The sequence below is a fragment of the Pararge aegeria genome, chromosome 23 (assembly GCF_905163445.1).
Source record: "Pararge aegeria chromosome 23, ilParAegt1.1, whole genome shotgun sequence".
Taxonomy (NCBI): Eukaryota; Metazoa; Arthropoda; class Insecta; order Lepidoptera; family Nymphalidae; genus Pararge; species Pararge aegeria.
The window spans coordinates 1248949-1274354 of NC_053202.1; the positions used below are offsets into that span (position 1 = coordinate 1248949).

The 25406-nt window shown below is 35.8% G+C and overlaps 1 protein-coding gene across 1 annotated transcript in view; it reads right to left on the reverse strand.

Annotated features, from left to right (window-relative positions):
* LOC120634146 (ABC transporter G family member 23) overlaps positions 1-25406 on the reverse strand; it is a 131079-nt gene that overhangs the window by 104881 nt on the left and 792 nt on the right. The window lies entirely within an intron of this gene.

Below are 25406 nucleotides of genomic sequence, written 5' to 3' on the forward strand. Positions count from 1 at the left end.
CTTTCTGAGTCCAAGGCCGTGGGTTCGATAATCGCAAACTATAAACGTTTACGAGACGTGGCATTTCGCTCTAAAGGTAGAGGTAGAGATAATAACGCTAATTTTCCTCATAATTAACATAATTGCGTGTCGTAACCCCAGGTGGGGGGGGAGGTTTAATCGACAGCCGATGAACAATGGACACTTCCAGTGGAAGGTGGAAGTTGTTTACTTTTTTTGTAACGTTTGCAACCTTTTTACATTATGTTGGTTAACCTTTTGTTTCACATTCTTTACTAGGATATATACTGTGTGTGTGACTACGGAGTAAGCGTGGACTACAAACTCACCAACTCATTCACTCACCATTCATTGAAACTTCAATTTAAATTCAAATTCATAATACAAATTTAAAATTCATTTATTTCAAGTAGGCCTAATTAATAAGCACGTGAAACGTCAAGTCAGTCTGTTTGTAGTGACTCTATCATCGGTTCGGAAGGCAGATTCCACTGAGAAGAGCCGGCAATAAACTCAGCAGATTGCTCTTTTCCAACATCATTTTAAAGTTTAACAATCTTTAGATTTTTTCTGTTTTGTGAGAGATGAGAGCGGAATGGCCTGCTTCCAAGCAGCCTGGTCGTTAAGGAATTCATCAATCGTGTAGTAACCACGATTTGTTAAATGTGTTTTAATATATTGTTTAAACTTAGGTAAAGGTAGATCTAATATTACATTCGGTATCATGTTACCCATCCCCACAGGATTTCTGTACTTTTCTCAGACGATATGCAGATAAAACTAATTTATGTCCGTTTCTAGTTAGCCGACTGTTTATATCGACTATTTGTCTAATTGAATGAATGAATACACTTTTATTGTGTTTTATTATCAATCCATAACCGATGCAAAGCAAGCAGATAATATTTTAATTGGTTAAATTAAAAAAGGAATATTTAACTCCGAAAAGTTAGACAGAGTCAAACTCGGTTACCTTGAAAGAGAGGCCGAAGTTTAAACCACTGGTATATCACCGCTTGCGTTAACAATGCATCCGAAATTGTGATATGGGATACAGAATTAACAAAATGTGAAACATCCTTTAGCAATTCGTTACGGGCCGGATATCGATAATAATACCTCGTTAAAAAATAAAAGTAGTACCTAATAGAATTTTCCATTCATTCAAACGACCATGGCAGATTTAGAATAGAATAGAATAGAATAGAATTTGGTTATTTAACAGAACAACACAAACAGACTTACATACGGAGTAACTTAACAATTTTGTACTTAATTATTAATAGCTCAAGTCCAGTCCAGTGCCAATAAAAAGGTTCTGACTCAGCTTAATGCTCCGGATACTAATGTACCCACAACGCTGGTATTCTGTCAGTACCTATTTAGTTGAGGGAAGTCCAATTATGAAATCACATATAAAAACAATAAAAATATATATATATATATATATACAACCTTTATAAAAGAAAGTAAACTTCATTATGGAAAGAAGATGAAAATTCATTTACATATCGCAATATTAAATTCGACATTACAATGACCTACAGGGCACTGTTTTTGAGTTGTGTAACTATAATTTGACGGCCGACTGGCGCAGTGGGCAGCGAACCTGCTTTCTGAGTCGTGGCCGTGGGTTCGATTCCCACAACTGGAAAATGTTTGTGTGATGAATATGAATGTTTTCCAGTGTCTGGGTGTTTATCTGTATATTATAAGTATTTATGTGTATTATTCATATAATTATTCATCAGTCATCTTAGTACTCATAACACAAGCTATGCTTACTTTGGGGCTAGATGGCGATGTGTGTATTGTCGTAGTATATTTATTTATTTATTTATTATTTAATTTGCGTAATATGAAAGTCCTTTGATGAAATGCTTTCTATTAAACTTGTAAATGAAACCCGAAATAAATACTCCCGAATATTCACCAGCTTCAGAGGTACATTATGTACTGTCTCTGAAACTTATCTGTGAAACCGGAAACGTAATAGATTTTGAGTAAACCACTGCCATAGTTTCTATTGAAGGAAATGAGATACAGCCCTAACATTCTAAATTAAAATCATGTGACTCCTGTCACTTTATTAAGTACGCGTCGCGTAGCGTAGGTACTATGCACGTGTCGGTCTTTTATCTTCAAAAGTGTTGTCATTACTAAACATTTAAAATGTTTTGAATTCTTTTGTATGGAAAAACAAAATATGTAATATTTTTTAATTATGCATAACCTGCTGTCTGTTATCTCTTGTTTTCCTTATCCTAAGGTTGCCTGGCAGAGATCGCTACTAAGCGATAAGGCCGCCTTTTGTATGCTGCTTCTATCTGTGTTTATTTTTATTCTTTTTCTGTTCTTTTTAACGTCTGGTGGCGGGATTTGGCCGTGGCTTGTTACGACCCTACCGACAAAGACGTGCCGCTAAGCGATTTAGTGTTCCGGTGCGATGTCGTGTAGAAACCAATTAGGGGAATGACTACCTTACTTCCTCACTGGTTAGCCCGCTACCATCTTAGACTGCATCATCACTGTCCACCAAGTGAGACTGCAGTCAAGGACTAACTTGTAGAGAAAAAAAACACTTTTAGTGTGTAAATACAGAGTATAAATCTATAGTTATAATAATACTGTGGCTGGACGATTTCTGTACATTTAATATATTTTGAAAATTTTGACCGGGGGATGCTTTGTAATCGATACTGAGTCCAAAAAAGATTTTTATTTAATTTTTGTCTTTCTGTGTACTGGCATCACGTGAAAACTGCAGAACGGATTTAAATAAAATTTGGTATAGTCATATTCCGGGTCAACATATAGGATACTTTTTATCCCGATAAACAATAAGTTTCCTTCCGGAAATGGTATATAAATTTTTATCAATTTTAGCTCCGTTAAATTTGAACCGATTTTAATCATTCTTTTTTTATTTGAAAGTGCATACTATGGAGCATGTATCGTCTTAATAAATATTGTCGGAGATAAAGGACTTAACTCTTCATAAACAGCAAGTCGCAAGGCATATGGGACAACGATCGAATGCATGTGTATCATCCTACTTCCTACTTCCCTATCCCTACTTAATATTATAAATGTCAATGTAAGTTTGTTTGTTACGCTTTCACGCAAAAACTACTTAACCGATCCTCATGAAACTTTGTACACACATTCTTGGAAGTGTTAGAAGTAATATAGGATACTTTTTATCCCGGCATTAAGCTCGGTTCCTTTGGGAGAGGGGATGAAAGTGTTTGACGATTTTACACCATAACTCTGACGAATTAAAACCGATTTAAATAATTATTTTTGTACTATAGAGGTTGTAATATGTATTTAATTTTGCCCAAACTTTGTGTAGATCTGATGAATATGAATGTGGTTGGAAATAGATGACAGAACTCCTCAGCGGACAGCAGCAAACCCCTCATTTAAGGCTTAGCGTTACTGAATACTTCAATTTTTTTAGAACGTAAACTAAATTGAATGCCATCAATAAACAAAATCAAACGCAGACGAAGTCGCGGGCAACAGCTAGTATATTATAAATGCGAAAGTCTTTGAGCATGGATGTATGGATAGATGTATTGTATCAAGTAAAATAATGACACTTACTCAGTATACCACGTTAAATAATAGACGGTAAATAGATTATGTATACATATATAGATTAAAGTTGATTATGATGTTAGTATCAGATTTTTTCACTTTTTGATTAACTCATAGAATAAATGTCATCTTCTCCTAACCATAGCTATTAGAACAGTAATTTTCCCAACAGTGGGGTTATTTGTTACTGCGTATCTGGTATACACCAGATTGATGATGACTATGACCCACAGAAGCGCCTAGAGCCAGAGAGATCGACTGGTATTGCATAACAACGTATTGATTTTCTTGTATGGATTACCTAACACGTAGCGCTACTTCTCATATCGTTTTTGTATTGTGCAATACACAATACATCTTAAACTGGTTACTTCATAACCCACGAGGGCAGTACTGAGGAGAGAGGCGCTGACGCGTCGGTTCATCATCATCTCATCAACCCACAATGAGAAGGGGTTAACGCCGTAGTCCACCACGCTGGCTCAGTGCGCATTGGTGGTCTCCACACAATTATTATTATTATTTATTTATTTATTACGTAAAGTTTCCAAAAAAATAAAAAATACTTATAGCTAGCATCAGAAAACCACCCAGGTTTGTAATATATGCTAACAGAGAATAAGTCTAGGTGCGTTAACTACAGAACATTATTGCCAGTTTACCATGTTGTGTATAAAAATGATCATAAGTTACTTTAAAAGAAGGACTTCAGTTTTTTGTTAATATTACGAGGATTAATGTTGTCTCGTACATCAGTGGGTGTCTACAAGAACAAAACTTCCTTTTACAATCCCATCGTTCGCAGGTGCCGCCTTTATAATGATTTAGTATCTAGTTATCATAATATTGACATTTTTAACAAAATGTAAATATTTTTAAAAAGCAAATTATTAAGCACTATTCCACATAATCTTTAAGTGTTTCTTTTTTGTTTCAACTTTAATTTTATCTTTAATTTCTGTTTAATTTAATTCCAAGTTGTGTACAAATACTTTGGGTTGTAGCTTAGAACAAAACTTGTTATTACTCAGTTATTACCTGTTTTGTGTACCTAATAACAATAAATAAACAAACAAACAAACACCTTTGAGAACATTATGAAGAAGTTTTAGGCATTCAGGTGTCCTCACGATATTTATTTACACAGTTGAAGCCAGTTATATTTTGATTATTTTAAACGCATTGATGTATTACGAAAATAAAAGCTTAATTTGGTAAGTATACTCCGCGAAAAGCAGGAGAATCGGTATGGTGTAGTTTATAATTTCTTTGGATTGTAGCAATTATAAATTACACCATACCCATTCTCCTGCTTTTCGAGGAGTACAGTAAATTAAGCTTAATTTTCATCATATATCATGGAACCGCAATGTAACGCCTGCTTCTGTAACAGCAAATCACTTGAGTCATTTGCTGATTTGGCACATCTAAAAGCCAAAAAAAGCCAAAAGAAGAAGAAGAAGCGTGGAAGTTCGTGAAGATGCATGGAATTAATGAATGTTTGTATGCAAAGAGGTAAAAAGAGGAATTATAAAACTGAGGTGAATCACAAATGAAATTACAATGCAATGAACAAAAAATTAAACATGAATTTTGACCACGTTGAACAAATAATATTTTTTTTGTCCCTCTTTTTAACGACTTTATTAAGTCTCGAGTCTTCCTTGCAAGATTTTTATAGAACTTATCATGTGTTATAATTTTAACTAAAGACTACTTATCTAATGTAGGGTAAGATGACCTTAGCACAGTGGTGAGCTGTCTTATAAGTGGGAGCTCCTGAGTTCGACCCTGACAGAGGCAATTTGGAAAATCTCACATCACCAGGTGAGAGCTTTGTATTTTTTTTTTTTTTAAGTATTTAACTAAAGATTATGTTTTTTTTTTTTTATTAATATATAATTTTTATTAATACATAACTATAACCTAAAATAAACTATTTAAAAACTAAATAAATTTAAAACGTCCTCGAAACCACCGCAGCGAGGCACTGTTTCTAAGATGCTGGCAGCATTGCCCCTTTGGATGGCCAAACTAATTTATTTTTTATTTTACTACAAGATAGCACTTGACTGCAATCTTAACTGGTGGTAAGTGATGATGCAGTCTAAGATGGTAGCGGGACTAACCTGTTAGGGAGTACGGAATTCATACCCCTAATCGGTTTCTACGCGACATCGCACCGGAACACTAAAACGCTTAGCGGCACGTCTTTGTCGGTAGGGCGGTAACTAGCCACGGCCAAAGCCTCCCACCAGCGCAAGATAGAGAAAATTCAAAAAATTGATCCTGCCGGGAATCGAACCTGGGACCTAATATATAAATTCACAGCGCTCACCGTTTCGCTAATGAGGTTTTTTTTTTAATCTTTATTTATTAATGACGGCCGATTGGCGCAGTTTGCAGCGGCCCTGCTTTCTGAGTCCAAGGCCGTGGGTTCGATTCCCACATCTGGAAAATGTTTGTGTGATGAGCATGAATGTTTTTCAGTGTCTGGGTGTTTATATTGTATATTCTAAGTATTTATGTATATTATTTATAAAAATATTCAACAGTCTTCTTAGTGCCCATACAGTGGCGTGCACTTCATACATGCACAAAAGCGCTGCATACCCAAATTATTTTATATAACTCGTATTGGAGGGGAATTTTTCCATTTTATGTCATGTACCTGTTTTATGCATACCCTGGTCACAAACCCTGTGCACGCCACTGTGCCCATAACACAAGCTCTAGATGGCGATGTGTGAGTTGTCGTAATATATTCATTTGTTTATATTTATCTGGGACTTTTATTAGGGAGGATTCATTAGTATAACTTCTATACGTATATATATTAATTAATATATCTTATGTCTTCATTTAAATAGGCGCAAAGATGAAACATTTTATGCGCATAAAAATAGCATGAAAACATAATACATGGTAGTGAGATGGTGGTGATAAATACAGTCGTAAACTTAACACTAAAGCTACGAGGGTTCCAAACGTGCGCTGCTCTAATAACCCACAGCAAACTTAGTCGGGTGTTATTTTTGTTATCACCATCTCAAATACAATGTGAAATTGCAGTTAAGTGCCGACCTGTAGGAAAATATAAAAAAAAATTGGCGGAATCTAGTTACCAAGTTCAACTACAGATCACTAAGTTCACGATTTTTAATATAATTATTGTCAATTACATTTTCTTACAGCTTACAACACAGGCTCGGCCATAAATACAAGATGGAAAAAAAATACAATCCGTCAAAGTGGTTATGGACAAAAAAGGATCCGCGTAGTGAAAGGAGTATGGTTACATAACTAGAACCAGTCTGCGGCCGAACCCGATCTGGGGCAAGTGGAATGTCGGCTTATTTACCCGAAAATTGAGAAACACGCCTCTGTTGGTATCGGTTCTAGCTTTGACAAGAGTTGCCGCGCTTTTTCTTCACAAATGTATAGCTTTGTTGGCATTGATTTCAAACCTCTGTAGTTATTTCTCAATGCCGTTTTATGTACCTTTATCAATTAATCCGTACTAGTATTATTATAATGGGAAAGTGTGTTTATTTGTTTGATCTTCTTTAACGGCATAACTAAGCGAATAATCAACTAGATTTTTCGCATAAAGTTAGTTAAAAGGACGAAAAATAACAAAGTATGGCTTTATGGCTTACAATCAATATTTTTTATATGTATGCTAAACACTGGCAGAGATAGCTTAAGCGATAAGACCGCCTTTTCTGTTCTGCTTTTATTTTTATGTTTTTGTTTTCTTGTGTACATCCTTTACATCATGTGGTGTACAAATTAGGAGTAGTAATAATAATAATAATAAAAAACTGAAGACATGGCTGTACGGTACATACCTTTGCCTTTTCCCAATGGAAAAGAAATAAGAAAAAAAAATTACCCTTGGGAAACTAACGTAAAAAAACTGTAAGTAATAAACGCGGGCAACAGTTAGTAACCGATAATTTTTAACTATGAAGAATCATTACAATATTGAGTTTGTGTATGGCAAACTGCCGTCAAATATATATTATAAACCTTCCGATTTTTAAAACATGTTTTTCAAAGTTAGCAGGTAAGTAGTTGTTTCTTGTTAAACATGGCACTTAAAAAAATATCTTTAAAGTTAATATACGAAAATTCGTATTTTGATAGAACACGTTTTTATGTCTGCTTATCGCTATTATGAATCAAAATAACTTCATACAATATTAGTCACAAAAAGCGGAACAGGGAAACGGATGATTGGCGTAGTGCGCAGCGATCCTGTTTTCTGAGTCCAAGACTGTGGGTTCGATTCCCACAACTGGAAAATGTTTGTATGATGGACATACATTTTTTCATAAAATATTCATCAGCCATCTTAGTACCCACAACACAAGCTACGCTTCTTTTGGGGCGAGATGGCGAATTGTGTAATGTCGAAATAAGTCGGTATATTTACTTAAATATAAATATATAAATAACAAAGCATAGTACATACAAAATAAACTTTACAAGTTGTTAACATAACTTTACTTACTGCTATTATGACACAATGTCGGTGAGGGAAAATAACAAGAATTAACCCATCCTAAAAGTTAAACAGTGATATTATGAAACAGTCGAGTATATATTACAATGTATTATTGTATATATGCGTATATAGGTTTACGCGTGGCTATACTACAGTAAATATATCAGATTATAGATTTAATGTGGCTTTAGTATGCGTCGCTATTCTGCAATACGTCACGAGCATGTCGAGGTCATCGGTAACGCGTATCTTAAAGTTTTCCCCACCAAAATCGCACGACGCGGCTTCAGAAGTCATCACTTAAAAATACATACAGCCGGATATACTTAGTGCTTTCTCCTTTTAAGAAGTTCGAAATCACAGACAGATACTTCTGTTTGGTTTATTTGTGTGTATAGAATATATACGTTAGTAAATTTACAAGCAAATGATGTCTCGGAATCGAAATAATATGCAAATAACACATGCCATTGAATCGTTTAGCAAATCTTTCCTAATAAGGCCACGAACATTCGATATCTGTAGCAGCGTGCGATGGTAAAATACTAATATAAAACAAAAATGTTACCATCGTTTATGACCCCGCATCGGTAAGAACAGCTGCGTTAGACCCCATCTTACACCCATCGTTTTATGTTAAATCCTGGAAGAAAGTATAGGCGGGAATCTCCATACAGATGTATTCCCCTACTTTCTCTCTGTATTATGCCTCTAGAGCAATAATTTTTTTCGTAAGACCAAAATCCAGTCTTAACATGTCGCTATCATTTTTTCTCCAAAGCTTTAATCTAAGGCCTTAGCATCTTAACATATGTTGCTTATGTCTTTCTTTTTCTGTGTATTGTTTCTTTGTGTTTTTTCTATCCATCTATCCATCTATCTATACATCTATTTATCTATCTACTTTAGATAATCTGACATTCTAGAATGACTAATAAATACCCCTTTTCACCGCCATTTTAAAAGGACTCACAATATGAAAAGAGAGAAAGAAAGAGAAACCTACACGTAATCTGTCTTGAAATTTTCATGCCAAAAATTAAATTTGTATGTATGTTCCCACCTTCTTTGTTGTTTTTTGAGTTTTCCTAATCCTAAGGTTACATCCTAAGGCACACAACTCGGAGAACCGATGGACGTTGGGGTCTTAAGGTGCTGGGAATGGCGGCCCCGCACCGGTAAGCGCAGTGTAGGTCGACACAAGGTGGACAGATGACATGGCATCAGGCGAGTCACTGGGAGACAAGCGGCCCAGGACCGTGGATCGTGGAACTCCCTACAAAAGACCTATCTCCAACAGTGGACGTCATTTGGTTGAATTAATAATGATTCTAAGGTTGCCTGGCAGAGAAAATTGAGAAGCATATTAAGAGTTTAATAATCGGCAGGGCTGGGATAAGCAGAGACAAAAATTGTATCCCCAGATTATATGCCCCGACAAGCAGTGGCGTGCTTAGATGGTATGCACAAGGTATACATATGATATAAATGAAGTAAGCCTTGAGTAAGAGTTATATATACTTTAGGAAAGGCTTTTTATAACTCTTACAATGCCTATCCTTGAGTATTTCATAACTCGTACTCGATTTTCTTCATTTTATATCATCTGCATACCCTGTGCTGACCCTCTATGTACACCACTGCCGACAACTGATACAATTTGTCCGCTATTATTTTGGAAAATTGTCTCCTGCCCACGTTAGCATTGCCGCAGAATATCCGTAAGACAAAAGATCATAGCATTTTCATATAAGATCTCACTAATACACAGTTCGTATTTGTACCGATACAAATCGTATGATATCAGTTTGCTCAATATCCGCAGATACATTAAGGAATCCAGTTATACGCACGCGTGTAACGGAAAATAATGGGAGTGAGACGGACACTTGTTATTGTAATATGTATAATATAATGTTTTTTTAGTTCCTCTTGTTAAGTCATGCGAGGATATAAACAGCGAAACAGCCCTACGGACCTTCAGAAATAAACCTCGCTTTAACAATCACTACTAGATGTCACTGCAATTTATAATATTATAAACGCAAAAGTGTATCTGTCTGTTTGTTTGAACCGTTGAACCGAGATAAATTAAAACATTACGGACCTTTATGCAAACTTGTATCCCTTCTAGTGTGTTCTTTAGAAAGACTGCTATTCATGGTGGATCCTTAATTTTTGTACGCAATAATATAACATGTAAGGAGCGAAAAGATATAGTTAGTCTTTCTGTGGAGCGCATAATTGAACTGTCTTGTGTGGAGCTGGAGCGTTTTATAATAGTGTGTGTGTACCATCCCCCCTCAGGTGATTTCAACCAATTCGAGGATGTAATGGAAGATGTCCTTAAGCGATTGTGTATGTCTACTAAAAATGTAATAGTATGCGGGGATTTCAATGTTGATATCTTATTACATAATACTACTACGACTAGGTTGTTAAACTTATTTAAATGCTTTAATTTGAATAATGCTTTCGATGAACCTACTAGAATCACAGCAACTTCAGCATCTTGTTTAGATAATATTTTTTTTAACTGTGATATCTTAGGTAAATCGATATTAAACAATTTAAGGTCAGATCATTGTGGCCAACAAATTACTGTTGTTGGTACAAATAGAAATAAACATATTGTTAAGTACAGGCCGATAACTCAGAGTAAACTGACGCGATTTGAAGGTGAAATATCAGCCAAAATTCCTGCTCTCTTTTTTGAAAACTGTCATCCCGACAATCTTTATCGTACGCTTTTCAATGAAATAGAAAGTGCATTTAATAAAGTATTTACTTTTAAATACATAGATTCTAATAAAAAAATGAGGTTTAGTGATTGGGCGACAATAGGCATTTACAAAAGCAGGGATAAGTTGTATGAGCTATATGATGAAAAACAATACAATCAGACTCCAACCTTCCTTGAATATGTAAAAAGTTACTCCAAAACATTTAAAAATGTTTGTAGACAAGCTAAGTCGCTATACATTAAAGATCGGATAGTAAAATCTGAAAACAAAATACAAACAACCTGGAAAATTGTTAATAATGAATCTGGGAAAACTAAATCTCGAGACGGAAATTTTGAATTAATTATTAATAATAATATGGTAACTACTGATACAGAAGTTGCTAGTACTTTTGAAAACTTTTTTCAGAATGTTCCTATTTTGTTAACAGATTCACTAAATTCCTCACCTACTGCAGCTCAGAATTTATTAAGAGGCAACATTAATGAGTGCAAAGTTTTATTTCATTTCAAACATATAGATGCATCGGATATCAGTAAAAACTTCAAGTTGTTAAAATTAAAGAAAACAGGTGATATATGGGGAATGTCGGTAAAGGTAATATCTCAAATTATTGACGTCATTGCTCCTCTTTTAGCCATAATTTTCAATGAATGTGTTGATTTAGGTACTTTCCCGAACCTAATGAAACATAGTAAACTCATTCCTCTATTTAAATCTGGTAATAAAAATGATATAAACAATTACAGACCTATCTCAATCTTACCAGCTCTTAGTAAGATATTTTAAAAAATTATATTAAATCAACTCTTATATCATTTTAATGTAAATAACTTACTACACCCTGAGCAGTATGGCTTCACTAAAGGTCGTAGCACAACGGACGCAGGCGCTAAACTTATAAAACATGTTTATGATGCCTGGGAATGTTCACAGAATGCCATGGCTGTTTTTTGTGATCTATCTAAAGCTTTCGATTGTGTTGATCATAAAACCTTGCTTCTTAAGCTAAGCCACTATGGTATCCAAAACGTTGCACTAAATTTGGTTGCCTCTTATCTCAGCAATAGAACCCAAAGAGTTTGCATAAATGATGCAAAGTCTCAGGGTTCAAATACCTCAATGGGTGTCCCACAAGGCTCGATTTTGGGTCCTTTTCTATTTTTAGTGTATATAAATGATCTACCGTACCATGTCAGTGGAACATGCGACATTGTATTGTTTGCAGATGATACATCTCTAATTTTTAAGACTGATAGGAGTAAAGATAACTCTGACGAAGTAAACCGTGTTATGTCGCATGTGTCGCACTGGTTTACAGTTAACAACTTACTTTTAAATGCAAAAAAAACAAAGTGTGTCGAATTTATCTTACCAAATGTAAAGAAAATTGATAAAAATATAATGATAAATGGTGAATCACTAAAAATAGAGACTTCCACAGTTTTTCTGGGCGTGACCTTGGATAATAAGCTACAGTGGGGTGCCCATATAGATTCACTAGCGGGTAAACTAAGCTCGGCTGCCTACGCAGTCAGAAAAATTAGACAGATTACTGACGTTGAAATAGCTAGGCTAGTTTATTTTGCGTACTTTCATAGTGTTATGTCCTATGGAATCTTGTTATGGGGTAAAGCAGCTGATATCGATACTATATTTATATTGCAGAAAAGAGCTGTACGGTCAATATATAAACTTAAATCACGCGAATCCCTCCGTGAGAAGTTTAAAGAAATAGGCATACTTACTGTAGCTTCACAATATATTTATAACAATATAGTATTTGTAAGACAACATATTAGTCTTTATACACAAAAAGTGGACATAAACAGTCGACTTACAAGAAATGGTCATAAATTAGTGTCATCTGCATATCGTCTGCGTAAGGTACAGGGATCATTTGTGGGATTGAGTATACGCTTTTATAATATGATTCCTAAGGTGATTTTGGACCTGCCAATGCACAAGTTTAAAGAATTTGTTAAAACACATTTATTAGAGCGAGGTTACTATACAATTGATGAATTTTTTAATGACAAGGTTGCTTGGAAGCATCCGGCTCCGCTTTCAGCTCTCACAAGATAGAAAAATGAATGTTAAAATACAAAATGTAAATTGTTGATGTTGGAAAAGAGCAACTGCTGAGTTTCTTGCCGGCTTCTTCTCGGTAGAATCTGCCTTCCGAACCGGTGGTAGAATCACTACAAACAGACAGACTTGACGTTTCAAAAGTGCTTATATTAGGCCTACTTGAAATAAATGAATTTTGAATTTTGAATTTTGAATTTTATGACAACCGTATTCAAGATAAAAAAAAATCGGGATAAGAAGCATCCTATATTACTTCTAATACCTTCAGGAATATGTGTACAAAGTTTCGTGATGATCGGTTTGGTAGTTTTTGCGTGAAAGCGTAACAAACAAACTTACATTCATTTATAATATTAATAGGGATTATGTTACAGTCATTTTGTAAAGTGGGTAAATAATTAAACTTTTGATAACTATAAATTTTTATCGGCCATTTTTTTTTATTTATAAAAGTATCTAATCAATTTAAATACGCTAGTAATTACTTTTTAATTAATAAATAGTTTTCAGGATAAAATTAAACTTTATTTGATTAACAACTAATGTTCATGACATTAAGTTTGTGGGTATTTCGATATAAATGCGACTGCATTATCGATACACTTCAGTCCTACATGGACTCGAACGATGCAAAGAGATGCGGTTTTCTTTTAAATGTTGTATAAGTAGGTACTAAATAAATAAATAAATATACTAATATGTTTGAATAAATAAATATACTACGACAATACACACATCGTCATCTACTCCCAAAGTAAGCTAAGCTTTTGTTATGGGTACTAAGATAACTGATGAACAATTTTATGAATAATATACACACATAAACACTTATAATTAACATATAAACACCCACACACTGAAACACTTTATGTTCATCAAACAAACATTTTCCAGTTGTGGGAATCGAACCCACGGCCTTGGACTCAGAAAGCAGGGTCACTGCCCACTGCGCCAATCGGCCGTCAAATAAATGATGATATATATACAGTGCAGAAGTCCTTCGTGGAGTTCAGTCAACGGTTCTCTTGACCCCGAAGATAATCTTAATTGCGTACATAATTTTAAACAGGATCAAAAATTTTATAACCCCTAAAGCTCGAAGATCGATCGTTGGTCTAGTGGTAAGCATATTCGACTTACGATCACGAGGTCCGAGGTACAAGTAGCGATATTCTCTGTGAGTTATAATATATGTCACCAATATTTCGGTACGGTTACTACTCTACTACCTTCCTCTTTTCGATAGTGCAATCTCATGAGATGAAAGAAGTAATAAAAAGGTATTAGATAGAAGCAGGCGTTACTTTGACAGAATTCCATGATATATTATGAAAATTAAGCTTAATTTGCTATATTCCGCGAAAAGCAGGAGAACATCATTTTAAAGTCAGCATCTCCTATGGATGCTCCGGTTTCGGAGCGAAGCGTGCGTAGCGGGTGCATTGTCGAGGATCTGTTGGGTGTGAGTGTGAGTATTGAAGAAATTATAAATTCAGCATACACGCGGTTATAAAAGTTATTACTAACATCGTAGATAGGTACGAAGTATATTTATAAAAAAGTGAGGTTTAAATAGCATGCTAATTTTAAATCTATGAAGTTTCGCACAGCTAAAAAAGATATATTTGCATATCTCTACATAATCTGTTACGGTCGAGGCAGTAGCTATATCTTTCACAAAAACTATCATTAAAAATAGCATTACTCTTATTTAATATGGATCCTTCCAATAAATATGGTAGTATTCTTGGGCATTATTATCAGTCTGTGGGTTAGGCTTCTTCTCGGTAGAGTCTGCCTTCCGAACCGGTGGTAGAGTCACTACCAACAGACAGACTTAGGCCTAATTGAAATAAATTAATTTTGAATTTTATATTTGCTATTTTTCGTGCAATCGTGTTTAGCCTGATGGAAGGGTTCGGTCGTGTCTACCGGCAGAGACGTGCCGCCAAATGGTTTAGCATTTAGAAACCCATTAAAAGGTTTTAATAAAGCTGCCATAGCCCTAACAGGTTAACCAGTTACCATCTTAAAGGTGGGTTTAGACCAAACGATCAGAGCTAGAGCGAGAATTATATCATTCTTTCTGGATCATTTATTGTGAACAAAAGCTTTTAAACCCTGACAGTTTACACCAAATTATCAACGAGCAAGCATGAGAACTAAGAACTAGGTTTAAGAATTCTTGGGCAAATGCTTAGCTTAGCTGGACGAATCCTCATCGCTAGAAAATAAGAACGCTTTGAAGAGGCCGCTCTGGAAAACGAGCACAAAAGAACAAGTAAGAACGCTCTAAGCAACTGTCGTTGATGACGTTTTCGTTTTGAATTCGATGACGTTTTCGTTTTCGTTTTCATTGACGTGTACGATAACGTTTTGTTTTCGTTTTCGTTTACGTGTACGATGACGTTTTCGTTTTCGTATTCGTTTACGTGTACGATGACGTTTTCGTTTTCGTATACGATAAGGATTCGTTTTCGTTTACGTATACCATGACGTTTTCGTTTTGTATTCGATGACGTTTTCGTTTTCGTTTTCATTGACGTTTTCAATGAAACGTCAATGAAAACGTTAAGTTAAATAAGGTTTCGTTTTACTTGTACGATAACGTTTCGTTTTCGAATAAGATGACGTTTTTGTTTTGTATACGAACACGTTTTCCTTTTCGTATACGATGATGTTTCGTTTTCGTATTCGTTTAAGTGTACGATAACGTTTCGTTTACGTGTACGATGACGTTTTCGTTTTCGTATACGATAAGGTTTCGTTTTCGTTTACGTATACCATGACGTTTTCGTTTTTGTATTCGATAACGTTTTGTTTTCGTTTTCGTTTACGTGTACGATGACGTTTTCGTTTTCGTATACGATAAGGTTTCGTTTTCGTTTACATATACCATGACGTTTTCGTTTTTGTATTCGATAACGTTTTGTTTTCGTTTTCGTTTACGTGTACGATGACGTTTTCGTTTTCGTATACGATAACGTTTCGTTTTCGTTTTCGATTACGTATACCATGATGTTTTCGTTTTTGTATTCGATAACGTTTTGTTTTCGTTTTCGTTTACGTGTTCGATGACGTTTTCGTTTTCGTATACGATAACGTTTCGTTTTCGTTTTCGTTTACGTATACCATAATGTTTTCGTTTTTGTATTTGATAACGTTTTCGTTTTCGTTTACAATAAGGTTTCGTTTTCGTTTTCGTTTACGTATACGATAACGTTTCGTTTTCGTTTTCGTTTACGTGTACGATGACGTTTTCGTTTTCGTATACGATAAGGTTTCGTTTTCGTTTACGTATACCATGACGTTTTCGTTTTGTATTCGATGACGTTTTCGTTTTCATTTTTATTGACGTGTACGATAACGTTTTGTTTTCGTTTGCGTTTACGTGTACAATAAGGTTTCGTTTTCGTTTTCGTTTACGTATACGATGACTTTTTCGTTTTTGTATTCGATAACGTTTTGTTTTCGTTTTCGTATACGATAACGTTTCGTTTTCGTATACGATAACGTTTCGTTTTCGTTTTCGATTACGTATACCATGATGTTTTCGTTTTTGTATTCGATAACGTTTTGTTTTCGTTTTCGTTTACGTATTCGATAACGTTTTCGTTTTCGTTTACAATAAGGTTTCGTTTTCGTTTTCGTTTACAATAAGGTTTCGTTTTCGTTTTCGTTTACGTATACGATGACTTTTTCGTTTTCGTATTCGATGACGTTTTCGTTTTTGTATTCGTTTACGTGTACGATGACGTTTTCGTTTACGTATACGATAACGTTTCGTTTTCGTTTTCGTTTACGTTTACCATAATGTTTTCGTTTTTTTATTCGATAACGTTTTCGTTTTCGATTTCGTTTACTTGTACCATAACGTTTCGTTTTTGTATTCGTTTACGTGTACGATGACGTTTTCGTTTTCGTATACGATAAGGTTTCGTTTTCGTTTACGTATACCATGACGTTTTCGTTTTGTATTCGATGACGTTTTCGTTTTCGTTTTCGTTTACGTGTACGATGAAGTTTTCGTTTTCGTATACGATAACGTTTCGTTTTCGTTTTCGATTACGTATACCATGATGTTTTCGTTTTTGTATTCGATAACGTTTTGTTTTCGTTTTCGTTTACGTGTTCGATGACGTTTTCGTTTTCGTATACGATAACGTTTCGTTTTCGTTTTCGTTTACGTATACCATAATGTTTTCGTTTTTGTATTCGATAACGTTTTCGTTTTCGTTTACAATAAGGTTTCGTTTTCGTTTTCGTTTACGTATACGATGACTTTTTCGTTTTCGTATTCGATGACGTTTTCGTTTTCGTTTTCGTTTACGTGTACGATGACGTTTCGTTTTCGTATTCGTTTAAGTGTACGATAACGTTTCGTTTTCGTTTTCGTTTACGTGTACGATGACGTTTTCATTTTCGTATACGATAAGGTTTCGTTTTCGTTTACGTATACCATGACGTTTTCGTTTTGTATTCGATGACGTTTTCGTTTTCATTTTCATTGACGTGTACGATAATGTTTTGTTTTCGTTTGCGTTTACGTGTACAATAAGGTTTCGTTTTCGTTTTCGTTTACGTATACGATGACTTTTTCGTTTTCGTATTCGATGACGTTTTCGTTTTTGTATTCGTTTACGTGTACGATGACGTTTTCGTTTACGTATACGATAACGTTTCGTTTTCGTTTTCGTTTACGTTTACCATAATGTTTTCGTTTTTGTATTCGATAACGTTTTCGTTTTCGTTTTCGTTTACGTATACGATAACTTTTCGTTTTCGATTTGGTTTACTTGTACCATAACGTTTCGTTTTCGTATTCGATGACGTTTTCGTTTTGTATACGAAAACGTTTTCGTTTTCGACGACGTTTTCGTTTTTGTATTCGATGATGTTTTCGTTTTCGTTTACGTATACGATAACGTTTCGTTTTCGTTTTCGTTTACGTATACGATGACGTTTTCGTTTTCGTATACGATAACGTTTCGTTTTCGTTTTCGATTACGTATACCATGATGTTTTCGTTTTTGTATTCGATAACGTTTTGTTTTCATTTTCGTTTACGTGTTCGATGACGTTTTCGTTTTCGTATACGATAACGTTTCGTTTTCGTTTTCGTATACGATAACGTTTCGTTTTCGTTTTCGTTTACGTATACCATAATGTTTTCGTTTTTGTATTCGATAACGTTTTCGTTTTCGTTTACGTGTACGATAACTTTTCGTTTTCGGTTTCGTTTACTTGTACGATTACGTTTCGTTTTCGAATAAGATGACGTTTTTGTTTTGTATACGAACACGTTTTCGTTTTCGTATATGATGATGTTTCGTTTTCGTATTCGTTTAAGTGTACGATAACGTTTCGTTTACGTGTACGATGACGTTTTCGTTTTCGTATACGATATGGTTACGTTTTCGTTGACGTATACCATGACGTTTTCGTTTTGTATTCGATGACGTTTTCGTTTTCGTTTTCATTGACGTGTACTATAACGTTTTGTTTTCGTTTTCGTTTACGTGTACGATGACTTTTTCGTTTTCGTATTCGATGATGTTTTCGTTTTTGTATTCGTTTACGTATACGATGACGTTTTCGTTTACGTATACGATAACGTTTCGTTTTCGTTTCCGTTTACGTTTACCATAATGTTTTCGTTTTTGTATTCGATAACGTTTTCGTTTTCGTTTTCGTTTACGTGTACGATAACTTTACGTTTTCGATTTCGTTTACTTGTACCATAACATTTCGTTTTCGTATTCGATGACGTTTTCGTTTTGTATACGAATGACGTTTATAATACTTATGATATGAATGATATACTTATTATATATACAGGTGGCAGATACTGAATAACATCGATGTTCATCACACAAACATTTTCCAGTTGTGGGAACCCACGGCCTTGGACTTAGAAAGCAGGGTCGCTGCCCACTGCGCCAAACGTCCATCATAGAATGCTCTATATCTGTTTAATACCCTCGTTTGATGTAAATCGGATTATACCTAGACTGCATCACCAACTTACTACCAGGTGGAAAATGGGCAAAATGTTCTTGCGCATTATCCAACTTTCTTACATATTAGTACATGGTATAAGTCGGGTTTTATTTTAAGCATACATTGTTTTATGGCAGTTTTAGTTTTATACCGACCCATTACCGGGCCACTACAGAGCACGGGTCTCCTCCCACAATTTAAAGTGGTTAAGGTCGTAGTCCACCACGCTGGCCCAGTGCGGATTGGTGGACTCCAAATACCTTTGAGAACATTATGTAGAACTAGATAAGGTTTCCTCACGATGTTTTCCTTCACCGTCGAAGCAAGCGATATTTTTAATTACTTAAAACGCACATAACTTAGAAAAGTTGGAGGTGCGTGCTGGGATTCCAACTCGGCCCCCCGAAAGTGTAGTCCAGCTACCCACTGCGCTATCACAGCTTCAAGACCTCACTTCACGGGATAATTTCTATAGTAAGCTCTTCACGAGACTCACACACTAGCTTTTATACAAAACTACAAAAATATGCAAAGCTGGCTTTTGACTAAGCCATAGACAATAAGTGGAAAATTTTATATTTATAAAACACTTTGGTTGCGTGCGATTCGCGGGTAAGTTTCGCCAAGGGCAAAATGCGGTTAGGGTTGTCACCTTTCCGAATAAACATCTTCATCGTCATTATCAAAATTAACATCGATTTGTTACGTGGAGTGAAACAGAGAAAAACCGACAAACTCAGTCACGTTTAGTGTTTGCTCGCGCCGTTTTCTACGTAGAATTTCTGTTTTCTCGTAAGATAAAGTATTAAGTAGCTCGTATTTATTTGAAAAACTTCTCACTATAACTATAGAATATGCATCAAACTTATACCTTTCAGCAGAAAAAGGCACGCAGTCACTCAACGAGCGATGGAACGAGCTATATTAGGAGTATCTCTACGTGGTCAAATCAGAAGTGAGGAGATCCGTAGAAGAACCGGAGTTACCTACAGCTCAACGAGTCGCGTAGCTGAATTGGCAATGGGCGGGGCACATAGCTCGGAAAACCGATGGACGTTGGGGTCCCAAGGTGTGGAGGGGCGACCCTGCACCAGTAAACGCAGCTTTGTTCGAACCCCAACCAGGTGGACAGACGATATCAAACGAGTCGCGGGGAGCAGCTGGAAACAAGTGGCCCAGATTCGTGGAGTTTGGAACGCCCTAAAAAAACCTATATTCAGCTGTGGACGTCAATCGGTTGAAGTGATGATGGTGACCTTTAACTTTATTTATGTATTTATTGATTTATTTATTTCATGAAGTTTGCTATTATGTAGATACATGAGACGGTGTCAGGGCGTTGGAAACATAATTACTTTTCTTTATTTATGGTTACACTAAAAGATTATTATCCCTACTAATATTATAAATGTGAATGTAAGTTTGTGTCTTACGCTTTCACGCAAAAACTACTTAACTGATCCTCATGAAACTTTGTACACATATTCTGTGAAGTGTTAGAAGTGATATAGGATACTTTTTATCCCGACATTAAGCTAGGTTCCTTTGGGAGAGGGGATGAGTATTTGACGATTTTACACGATAACTCCGACAAATTATAACCGATTTAAATAATTATTTTTGTACTATAGTGGTTATAATATGTGTTTAATTTTGCCCAAATTGTGGTTGGAGATAGAGGACAGAACTCCTCAGCGGACAGCAAACCCCTCATTTAAGGCTTAGCGATACTGAATACTTAAAATTTTTTTAGAACTACAACTTAATTTAATGCCACATCAAAAAACAAAATCAAACGCAGGCGAAGTCACGGGCAACAGCTAGTATTGAATAATTACATACACACAAAATATAATTATTAAATTAACTTAAAATTAAAATGTCATTCAAATAGTATTATTTGCGATAGGTATGTCAAAGTTATTATTAATCGTCGGATTGTAATTAATTAATTTTATATAACATGTATATCCGGTCGTGGCAACCCTAACGTGCGATTTAACTAAACAATAAGCAGTTTAAAATGTAGTCACTTTATTATTAATGTTTCTAGCATTTAATCTATTTAGAACAAGTTCATCGGGTTAAGGTAAACTATGCTTAAGTTATGGGAAAATAACTTATGTCATCATCGTCATCAACCCATTACCGGCCCACTACAGCGTACGGATCTCGTCTCAGAATGAGAATGACCGTAAAAACCGTAGTCTACCGCGCTGGCTCAGTGCGGATTGGTTGGACAATCTTTATATATATATTTCTTGTGTGCGTGTGTATGTCACTGAACTCCTCCTAAACGGCTGGACCGATTTGAATGAATTTTTTGGTAAATTAGCCCGACAGATGGCGCTGGGGTCCGCTAGTATTATTATAAGGATCATGGAATTAGGTTGCTTACCCTGGTTTTCATCCTCGTGGCATGAAATGAAAAAATCCTCCTTCTATAGAGAGATTGATTGATAGAATTTCATAAAAATATAGCTGTTGCCAGTGTTTATTACGGTTTTACAAATCCCATGCAAACCGTATGAACCGTTTGTTTTACTGGGATAAAAAGTAGCCTACGTTACTCCCCGTCATTTCAACTAATATGCCAAAACAACTTCTACTGTTGTAGGCATGATAACGGGGCACTGCTCATGGGCGTAACCAGGGGTGTAGGGGAGGGCAGCGGACCCCCCCCCCCCCCCCCAAATCTCTCAGATAATTTATGAGCTTAAAAGAAGACAAAAATTAAAAGAAATACGGCTTTGGGTCCAGTATATGTAAAATAATACTGTTTCAAGCGATGGTAATATGCCCCCAGACCTCAGCTGTGCGAACTCACACGTATCTAGGCCACGACCATCTTGTTCTCTGCATTTATGTCTGCAGCGATTTAATTAGAATTTCAATTTATTGACCGCTGTAGGTAGGTTGTTAATAACTTGTGAACTGGGGTGACTCATTGCGATTAGGGCTGTTCTGGGTCACGAACGGTACAGTTAAAGGAGAGTGTGGAGTGGCGTGCACAGGGCTTTTGAAAATGGCATAAAATGGAAAAATCCATCCCCTTTATGAGTAATACAAAATTTTTAGGGTATGCAATGCTTTTGTGCATGTATGAAGTGCACGCCACTGCGTAGAGTACTCCATGATTCTCACCATCGCCCGCAGAGTGACGTTGAGCCCTCTTATGAGACCTATAGTTAGCGACCTGCCTGTAATTACACCGGCAACCCGGTCCTCCAGACCGGTCCTTTTCAGTATTCCCGTGTATTATATCCCTTGTCTCCTGCCCTGGATAACGTTTTCCTAGCATGTTCTGCGAAGTGAAGCTCTGGAATTTATATACGATGGTTTTCTTTCTAAGTACTTTTTTTTTTTTAAATGAAAATTTGAAATGAAAATTTATATGTTCACATAAAACAATAGCAGATAAGGCGGAGAACTTCTGTTAAGTTTAAAATCTGTGCCAGAAGATCTCGCTCTTCCATTACAAAACACATTTTTATTTCAATTTATTTATATAATACATGTTTTTTTTTTTAATTTCTGACATGCGACTAAAACATGCAGTGTGAGTGCGATTATGTAACATGTGCACATGCGTGTGCGTGTGTGTGTGTGTGAGAGTGTGTGGGTGTGCGTACGTGCGTCTGTGTGTGTGTGTGTGTACGGGTGCGTGTACGCACGTGTGTGTGTGTGTGTGTGTGTGCTCGTCTTCGTTCTCGTCTTCTTCTAGTACTTCTAGTACTAGCCATGGAATTACGATCATACAGAATCCTCCTTCAGCCATCATTGCATGCAGCGCATTGTGTCCAAAAAACATCGCGCGCACGCCTAACTTCACACCCGCGGAATGTTAGCTCACAAACTTTTTCCTATTTTCTGGTAAACGTTTAGAACATTAGGTGAAAAATAATTACTGTCAACTGCTAAATTGTATGAAGTGACTAACCGCCTGGTCGAGAAACACTACTAAGTGGAGTGGTTTTTGATGCTTCAATATTAGACGTGTACACGGTTTCTGTATGTTCTTAATTCTGCGAGGTGTTCACTGTTTGGTACATCAATCATTATTACTATAAATAAATAAATAAATATACTACAACAATACACACATCGCTAACTAGCCCCAAAGTATGCGTAGCTTGTGTTATTGGCACTAAGACGACTAATGAATATTTTTATGAATAACTAGCGTACCTAGCCCGCTTCGCCAGGCTAGATTTTGCTTTATTTTATTTAAACAATAAACTTAAATCATTAAATTTTTAATTTAAGTCTCATAATATATTAAATCATTTATTTCTATCCGTATTCATTCTCTTCTATTCTCTTCTCGAGCGGGTGAAGATCATTATCTACACCCATGTACACCCAACAATAAAATATCATCATAGAAAATAAAAGCTGTATTTGACAGTTCCAAAATAGGAGTGCTCCGATCGTCACCAAACTTTACAGGATTACTCGCCAGGTCAATCCGGAGATTCCCTGAAAGTTTCATTGAAATCGGTCCAGCCGGAGCCTATACGGAACATACCCACACACTTTCTCTTTTATATATTATATAGATAGATACATAAATACTTATAATATACATATAAACACCCGGGCACTGAAAAACATTCACGTTCATACACAAACATTTTTCAGTTGTGGGAATCAAACCCACGGCCTTGGACCCAGAAAGCAGGGTCGCTGTCGAAACATCTATGAAAAAAGTGTACGGACAAAACTGTGCGCTTTGGCAGTATTAGGTATTCCGTGCTCACGGCGAAAGTTCATTGACAAAAAGTGACGTCAAGTAGGTATGAGTAATATCAAAGATGACCAAAAATTACACCTTTCACTAGATTATAGCCCTAATTACATTACATATACGGTGTAAATTTCAACGTAAGAGGCCCAGTCGACATAATCTTAAGTATTACAAGAGAAAGTGTTTGTTATGGACTTGTGAGAAGGTAATCCAGTGAGATTTTACATCTAGATATTTATCAACCCATAGCTCAGCACGGCTATGAGTGGGTATGATATCTAGGTAGCAGCTCAAATGATATCCCCCGATTACATCAGCCTCCTGCTGCAGGGCTAGCACGGGCAGGAGACAAAAATTATATCCCCCGATTCTATCCCCTGACACGGGGATATAAAATACGTGTCCACATGCTAAAGCACAGGAATATGGAATAGGTGTGCTTTAGCATGTGGACACGCAGTGGCGTGCATAGAGGGTATGCACAGGGTATGCAGATGATATAAAACGAAGAAAATCTCCAGTACGAGTTATAAATACTTAAGGATAAACTTTTTATAACTCTTACAATGCCTATCCTAAATTTTTTATAACTCGTACTGGTGATTTTCTTTATTTCATATAATCTGCATACCGTGTGCATACCCTCTATGCACGCCACTGTGGACACGTTAATTATATCCCTTGTCAGGGGATGAAATCGGGGGATATAATTTTTGTCCCCTGACCGTGCTAGCCCTACTGACAAGGGATAATACTACGTGTCCATCTGCCATCACGGCAACAGGGAATAGGAGAAGTTTATCCCCTTTAATTATACAACGTGTAAATGAAAACCGAAATAATACTTCACAAACTTTAGAGATTTATTATGTATCTCTCAGACTTATCTATGAAACCGGAAACCCAATAGTTTAGTAAACCACTGCCATAGTTTTTACTGAAATAAATCAGATAAAGCTCTCAGATCACATTCAAAATTAAAAACGTGTGTTTCCTGTCACTTTAGGTACGCGTCGCTAGGTACTATGTGCGTGTCGGTCTCTTATCTTCAATAGGGTTGTCACAAGTTAACACTAAGAATGTTTTTAATTCGTTTGTATAAAAAAATAAATATACTCCTTTGGGGCTAGGTGGCGATGTGTGTATTGTCGTAGTATATTTAAAAAAAAAACTATAATAATAATTGTCACAATTTAGTGATAAACCGGGACAACCGGGATCGACGGTCGAATCGGATTTCCTTCCTCCGAGCTGTTTAACAGAAATACCTAACAATTACCTATTTGTTTTGGACTTGGGAGTCGAATCCAGGACTACGTGATTCATAGTTAAACATGCTAACCACTAAAAAAAACGAAGCAGCTAGTAGGTACACGTGGTAGGAAACACGAACGCCGGAATTTGTATCCTTGGTATGAAAGCAAGTTCATCCATCAAAGAATCGAGCGGTCGTTTTCGAGAATCGAATCAATGCAATGTCACTGTAAAATGGACCTTAAACACCTCATTTATAAGCTTAAAACTTAAAACGAAATGTATAACCTTAAACAAGATACATTCGATTCATTTTACTTTAACACTATGTTTATTGAAATAAATCTTAAACTTGTATGTCAGAAAAGTTTTACGAACAAACTATTTGTATAAAACAACACAAATAATGAAAATATAACATATACCTACATATTATAAAGTTCAAGATCTTGATATG